The sequence below is a fragment of the Herpailurus yagouaroundi genome, unplaced genomic scaffold (assembly GCF_014898765.1).
Source record: "Herpailurus yagouaroundi ecotype Mexico unplaced genomic scaffold, PumYag 163, whole genome shotgun sequence".
Classification (NCBI taxonomy): Eukaryota; Metazoa; Chordata; class Mammalia; order Carnivora; family Felidae; genus Herpailurus; species Herpailurus yagouaroundi.
In genome coordinates this window covers 13,681,997-13,687,996 of record NW_024412404.1, presented here as the reverse complement: position 1 = coordinate 13,687,996, position 6,000 = coordinate 13,681,997, and the positions used below count along the sequence as shown (strand labels likewise).

General features: G+C 41.0%; 1 protein-coding gene across 6 annotated transcripts in view; it reads left to right on the top strand.

The window, feature by feature from the left end:
* The first annotated feature begins 3,731 nt into the window (after window positions 1-3,731).
* The window catches only part of MICU1 (mitochondrial calcium uptake 1), a 260,341-nt gene continuing 258,072 nt past the window's right edge, over window positions 3,732-6,000 (top strand). For 5 of the 6 annotated variants that reach the window (XM_040485339.1, XM_040485338.1, XM_040485337.1 and 2 more), the window contains exon 1: window positions 3,732-3,857. The gene's annotated coding sequence lies outside the window, so the exon portion shown is untranslated. The remainder of the gene's footprint in view (window positions 3,858-6,000) is intronic. The other variant, XM_040485335.1, reaches the window with a different exon arrangement.

Sequence of the window (6,000 nt, the reverse complement as noted above, 5' to 3'; positions counted from 1 at the left end):
CAGGTATTTAGAAATCAAGATCTGGGCAGGGAACCTTTAAGGTTGAAGTTAGTTTTGATCATAAAATCAAGAGGAATATATATCGATTTTTACAAATCGTCACACATATGGCTGATTTAGCTATGTCCTTTTTTCCTCTTTGTGGTAAGAAAAAAAGAAACTTTAGCTTGTTTTTTGGATTTTTCTTATTTACTTGAATTTAATTAGTTCTGGCTACAATTATTAGCAAAGAACACTCCCTGCCACAGTAACTATGGATTCTAAATGTCTAGATAGCTATTCAAATATAGTGTGTCATCAAGAGAAATTTGTGATGGAAGACTGGATAGGTTTTGAAATACGTACTATCACATAATCTGTAGAACCCTGAAGATAAGTGTAATGCAACATGGGACATTTCACTGAATTCATTTTAAAGACATTGAATCAACGCTCCATGAAATAACATTTTCTACAGTCAGATGCTTGTTGCAAAAGATGTTTTGCTTTTTATGGTGTTGTGATATGTTGGAAACTTCTGTGGTAACATCTCCTGTTATTATTTTTATTTGATAAAGGCAAATGAAGTATAAAATGTTTGAAATAAGTACATCAATTTCTATTTTAACTGAATGAAACTAAATATGTACTTTGTCTCTTGATAATACAGATCTTTCAACAATGATGTACTTTTCAAGTATTGACGATGAAATAAATAAATCATATTTATGTGTGATAGTACTAGGGGCAAAGACCAAATCCATTTGTTTGTTGCATGTATTTCTCATTGCATGGGAATCACCTGGGTCACTTTTTAAAAATCCAAATTCCTACATTCCTGAGCACCACCCTGGCCCATTTAAACAGCACATCTCACGATCCGGGAATCTGTATTTTTTAATTTTCCCCAGGTAATTCTGAGATATTTGATCATTAAACTGATTTATGAACTATTGAATGTGGCAAAAAATACATTTATACCAGGATGTAAGTCTCATTATATAAATAAGCTGCCCAAGGGCAGGAAATGTGCTTCTAAACTTTATAAGCTCGACACCTATTATGAGACTTGCATACAGTAGGCATTTAACATATGCTTATGAAAATAATTCTGACCTCAAATTTTATTGGAGTCTTAATACCTAGTTTGTGTAAGGAATGTAAACGTACCTTAGGGATATTCTATATTCATGTGAGAAGAACTACTTTGCACAGTAACCTGAAAGACAGTCCTGGATTGGTGGATTGATTTCTTTTATTAAAAACTTTTTTTTTAATGTTTGTTTATCTTTGAGAGACTGAGAGAGACAGAGCATGAGCATGGAGGAGCAGAGAAAGAGGGGGACAAAGAATCCAAAGCAGGCCCCAGGCTCTGAGCTGTCAGCACAGAGCCCAACACAGGGCTTGAACTCACAAACTGTGAGATCATGACCTGAGCAGAAGTCGGATGCTTAACCGACTAAGCCACCAAGGCACCTCAGTGGACTGACTTCTAATGCAGAAGTAGTTGTGCTCAGTTATAACCCTGAATTCTAACTTACTCTATGCTTCTGAAAAAAGATAAAGAATACTCCCATTTATGACTGATGTAATGTGTAAATTTTCTCTGTCTCGTTCCTCTTTCCACTAAATGTTCTACTTGTTGACAAAATGACTAGACAAAAAATAAAATAGTAGCTAACATTTGTACCATATCAAACTGCAGTTCTCCAAGTGTAGTCCCAGGACTCCTGGGGTTCCTGAAACCCTTTCTGGTGATCCATAAGGTCAAGACATTTGCCAGTAATATAAGGCGTAATTTGCCTTTATCACTCTCATTCTTGGAGGATACAGTTGGGGTTTTCCAGAGGCTACATCATATGTGTATCAAAAGAAATTAATGAAGAAAAGATACAAGAATTAGCTTCTTCTACAACCTGGATGTTAAAAAAATGTACAGGAGGGGGGGGACCCTGAGTGGCTCAGTGGGTTGGGCGTCTGACGTCAGCTCAGGTCATGAGCCCCGCGTCGGTTCCGGGCTGACAGCTCCGACCCTGGAGCCCGCTTCAGATTCTGTCTCCCTCTGTCTGCCCCTCCGCTGCTTGCACTCGGTCTCTCGCATTGTCTCAAAAATAAATAAACATTAAAAAAAAAAAAAAAAGAAAAAAATGTACAGCAATTTACAGGCCATTCTATTTTTTTTGAAAATGTAGTTATTATTCATAAAAATGTTATTTATGTCAGCATACAATGGGTTTAATATTTAAAGAAAAATATTTTAATGTTTATTTTTGAGAGAGAGGCAGAGGGTGAGCAGGGGAGGGGCAGAGAGAGAGGGAGACACAGAGTCTGAAGCAGGCTCCAGGCTCTGAGCTGTCAGCACAGAGCCCGATGCAGGGCTCAAACTCATGGACTGTGAGATTATGACCTGAGCCCGAGTCAGACACCCAACTGACTGAGCCACCCAGGTGCCCCAAGGTTTAATGTTTTTTAATGACTAAAATTAAAAATTTTTCAGTTTTAATTTCTAATGTGTTAAATATTGATAGGTATAATACACATAAACAAAAGTTGCTTGGAGTCCTCAAAAATTTTTAGGAGAGTAAAGGGATCCAAAAAGACCAAGAAGTCTGAGAAACAGTGATTTATGTTTCTACATGTTATTTAGTTTTATACAGACAAATATAAGAATTAAATTAAAATTAAAATTAAAATTAAGATTAATCTAGGGGCCCCTGGGTGACTCGTAGTTTTAAGCGTCTGGCTTCAGCTTAGGTCATGCTCTCGCAGTTCATGGGTTCTGTGCTAACAGCTCAGAGCCTGGAACCTGCTTCATTCTGTGTCTCTGTCTCTCTGTCCCTCCCCCACTCACACTCTGTGTCTCTCTCAAAAATGAATAAACATTAAAAAAAATTAAATCTAATCTAAAATTAGATTAAATTACACCAACTTAAAAATAGATTTTCAAAAAAACATTTGTTTTTGAGATAGAGAGAGAGAGCAGGGGAGGGGTAGTGAGAGAGGGGGACAGAGTGTCTGAAGCTGGCGCTTTTGCTGACAGCAGAGAGCCCAATGTGGGTCTCAAACTCCCGAACGGTGAGCCACCCAGAGGCCCCTCCATGGTTGTAGCCTTTTCCACAGCTCTGCTAAGGAAATTATTGAAGAGGAAAGTTTTTATTTTGAAAGTCCTCTGGTATCATAATCAAAATATTTTTATTCTATTTCCCTAGCAGTAGTGATGATCCTTTTCCATCCCCACTTCTGACAGCAACATCTTTGATGAAAAAAACAAGTTATTAGTGGCTTAGGGCTAAACTCTCCAACAGTGTTACTTTGCAAAGAAAACAGCCGAAAAAACCCAGAGTAGAAGTAGTGGTGAGGTTTCTAAATTCAAAGAAGCTTCAAGGTCAGGAAATAGGGAAATTTTACTAGAAGCCTAAACCTAAATACAGTTCAAAAGGAACAATTCCCAAGCCACTGTGGTCCAGTTTTCTTTTCACTGACTCTTTTTTCTTAGTCAACACGTAAACGGACTCTTTTTAACTGAATTATGTGTGTACACTCCTTGTGTGTGTGCTCGGGAGGGACGGAAAAGGAGGGGACCAGAGGAAAAGCCTGAGAATTTCTGGGAGCCCTTTCACTTTCCCGCCTCAATACTGAGGGGGGCGGGGCCCGAGGCCGGGCCGGGGCGGGTTGCTTCCCTGGCCCCGCCCCAACCCTAGTTCTCCGTGCCCCTCCCACATGCGTTTCGCCATGATCCCAACAGGCCCAGCGGCTAGGAGGGTCACGTGAGGGTGGGCGGTGGAGGAGGAGGTTTTCCTCCGCTGGTTTTTCGTCTCTATGGTTGTCAGAAGTGGGCGGCTTTGATCCAAAGGCATTGGCAGCTCCAGCGTGGACAGGTGAGTCCTGGACCCTTAAAGGTGTGAGGGACAGCCATTTAGGGAAGGCGAAAGGGAAGGCAGGGCGAAACAGCTTTAAAGGATCTGGCCGCCCGTGTGTTGGCTTTGGGATCCGGCGACTTCTCGGGTCTGGCGGCATAGCTGTCTTCCCTGGCGCGCTCAGTTCAGGGGCTTGAGAGGAGTCCTTAGTCGTGTCTGCTTGCCGTCCTCCGCTTTCCTTCATCTCACCTCGTCCCTTTTCGCTGTCCCGGAGAGCTCTCCGTGCAGAGTTCCCAACGGCGAGGTTCACTTGGGCGCCGATGTCCCTCTCTTTTCGGGCAACCTGGATATACACAGGTAGACTTGACTAGTTTCGCTGGGATTTGTTGATGTGGATGGACGTGGGTGATGGAGTTTACACTTAGATGCCTTATGGGTAGAAATATTAATTATTGAATCGGAAAAAGAAGTAGAAAGTCAGTGGGGACCCGAAGGAGCAAAACATAGTGCAGCCTTCTTGGACTGTTCAGTTTTTATCTTTTACGATGCTTTCCGTTTTCATTCTCGCTTAAGTTTCCTTTTTACCATCCCGTCCTGGCCCACCGTACGATGTTTTGAGAATGAGCCGAGTGTTACTGACTCTGTGTGAATGTTGAGAGAAGAGTTTAAAACGAACTGTTCTTTAAGTTGCTGTCTCTGCTATCTTATGGTTACTTTTCCTTCCCTTTCAGAAGGGAAAAAGTGTTGTTAGCCTAAAAAGTGTTGTTAAGTATTTGTAAATGTAATGTAAGAAGAATTACCATTTTATGGCCAAGGGACTAGAATAAACTATTCCCCTTGTGGTACCTGGAAAGACTCACTTTCTTTGTTATTTTATAAGTGTTTTTATCTCCAAATTTTGGGGTGGTTTGGCTATACCTTTGTTTATGTTAAAGTACCCCTTAGGTCCTGTGTGCAAGTAATCTAGCAGTAGAAGAAAGGAGTATGCTGACAAAGTGAACCAATTTGGGGTTGATAGATGTAGAATTAAAGTTTAAAGTTAAACCATATGACTAATAAAACGTCAGCATCTCGAGACACAGATATCACCCTGGATGACCAACACGCTGTCTTTCTGGTGTTGGACAAGGTAATGAGTTTGTTGAACATCATCTTGTCTTAAAAACTTTTTACAACTTTTCACTTGTTCGTGAGAAGATGGTGTTGGCCTCCAGCTACTCTTTATAGTCACCCTTGATAGGTGATTATCTCTTCTACTTAAGATCATCACTCTGGCCATCTAATTATGGCTGGCCATCTAATTATGTCATTGACACCCTCTAAGTGTCCTTACTGAAAATTGTGAAACACAGAGTAATACTAACAAAAAGTGAAGATTCAGGAGTTGGTTCCGTGCTTGGGGAGAAAGGGAAAGAGTGATAGGAGCTAATAAAAGCAAGAGAACAAAAGCACATATCGCTACCTTCCTTTATAATTTATAGACCATATTCAGTAGACTTTTTATATTCCCACGGATGCATCTTGAGACTGACTTTCCTATATTTAAGAATGAACGATGGTGGGGCGCCTGGGTGGCGCAGTCGGTTAAGCGTCCGACTTCAGCCAGGTCACGATCTCGCGGTCCGTGAGTTCGAGCCCCGCGTCAGGCTCTGGGCTGATGGCTCGGAGCCTGGAGCCTGTTTCCGATTCTGTGTCTCCCTCTCTCTCTGCCCCTCCCCCATTCATGCTCTGTCTCTCTCTGTCCCAAAAATAAATAAACGTTGAAAAAAAAATTAAAAAAAAAAAAAGAATGAACGATGGTATGTAACTTTTCCCATGATGCATTATTACATGAAATAATTATAACTGAAAGATTTAACTGACCCTTCAGGTCTTATATTATTTAGAATTATAGGACTAAAGTAATTGATAAGGTTTTTAAACCTAATTTGGATACTTTTAATCTATATTCGTCTTTTTGCTTTAAAGTTTATTTATTTATTTTGAGAGAGAGAGAGAGAGAGAAGTGGGGAAGAGGCAGAGAGAGGGAGAGACAGAATCCCAAGCAGGCTCCACACTGTCAGCACAGGGCCAGACACGGGGGCTGAACCACAAGATCATGACCTGAGCCAAAATCAAGAGTGTGGTGCTCAGGGTGCCTGGGTGGCTCAGTAGGTTAAGCATC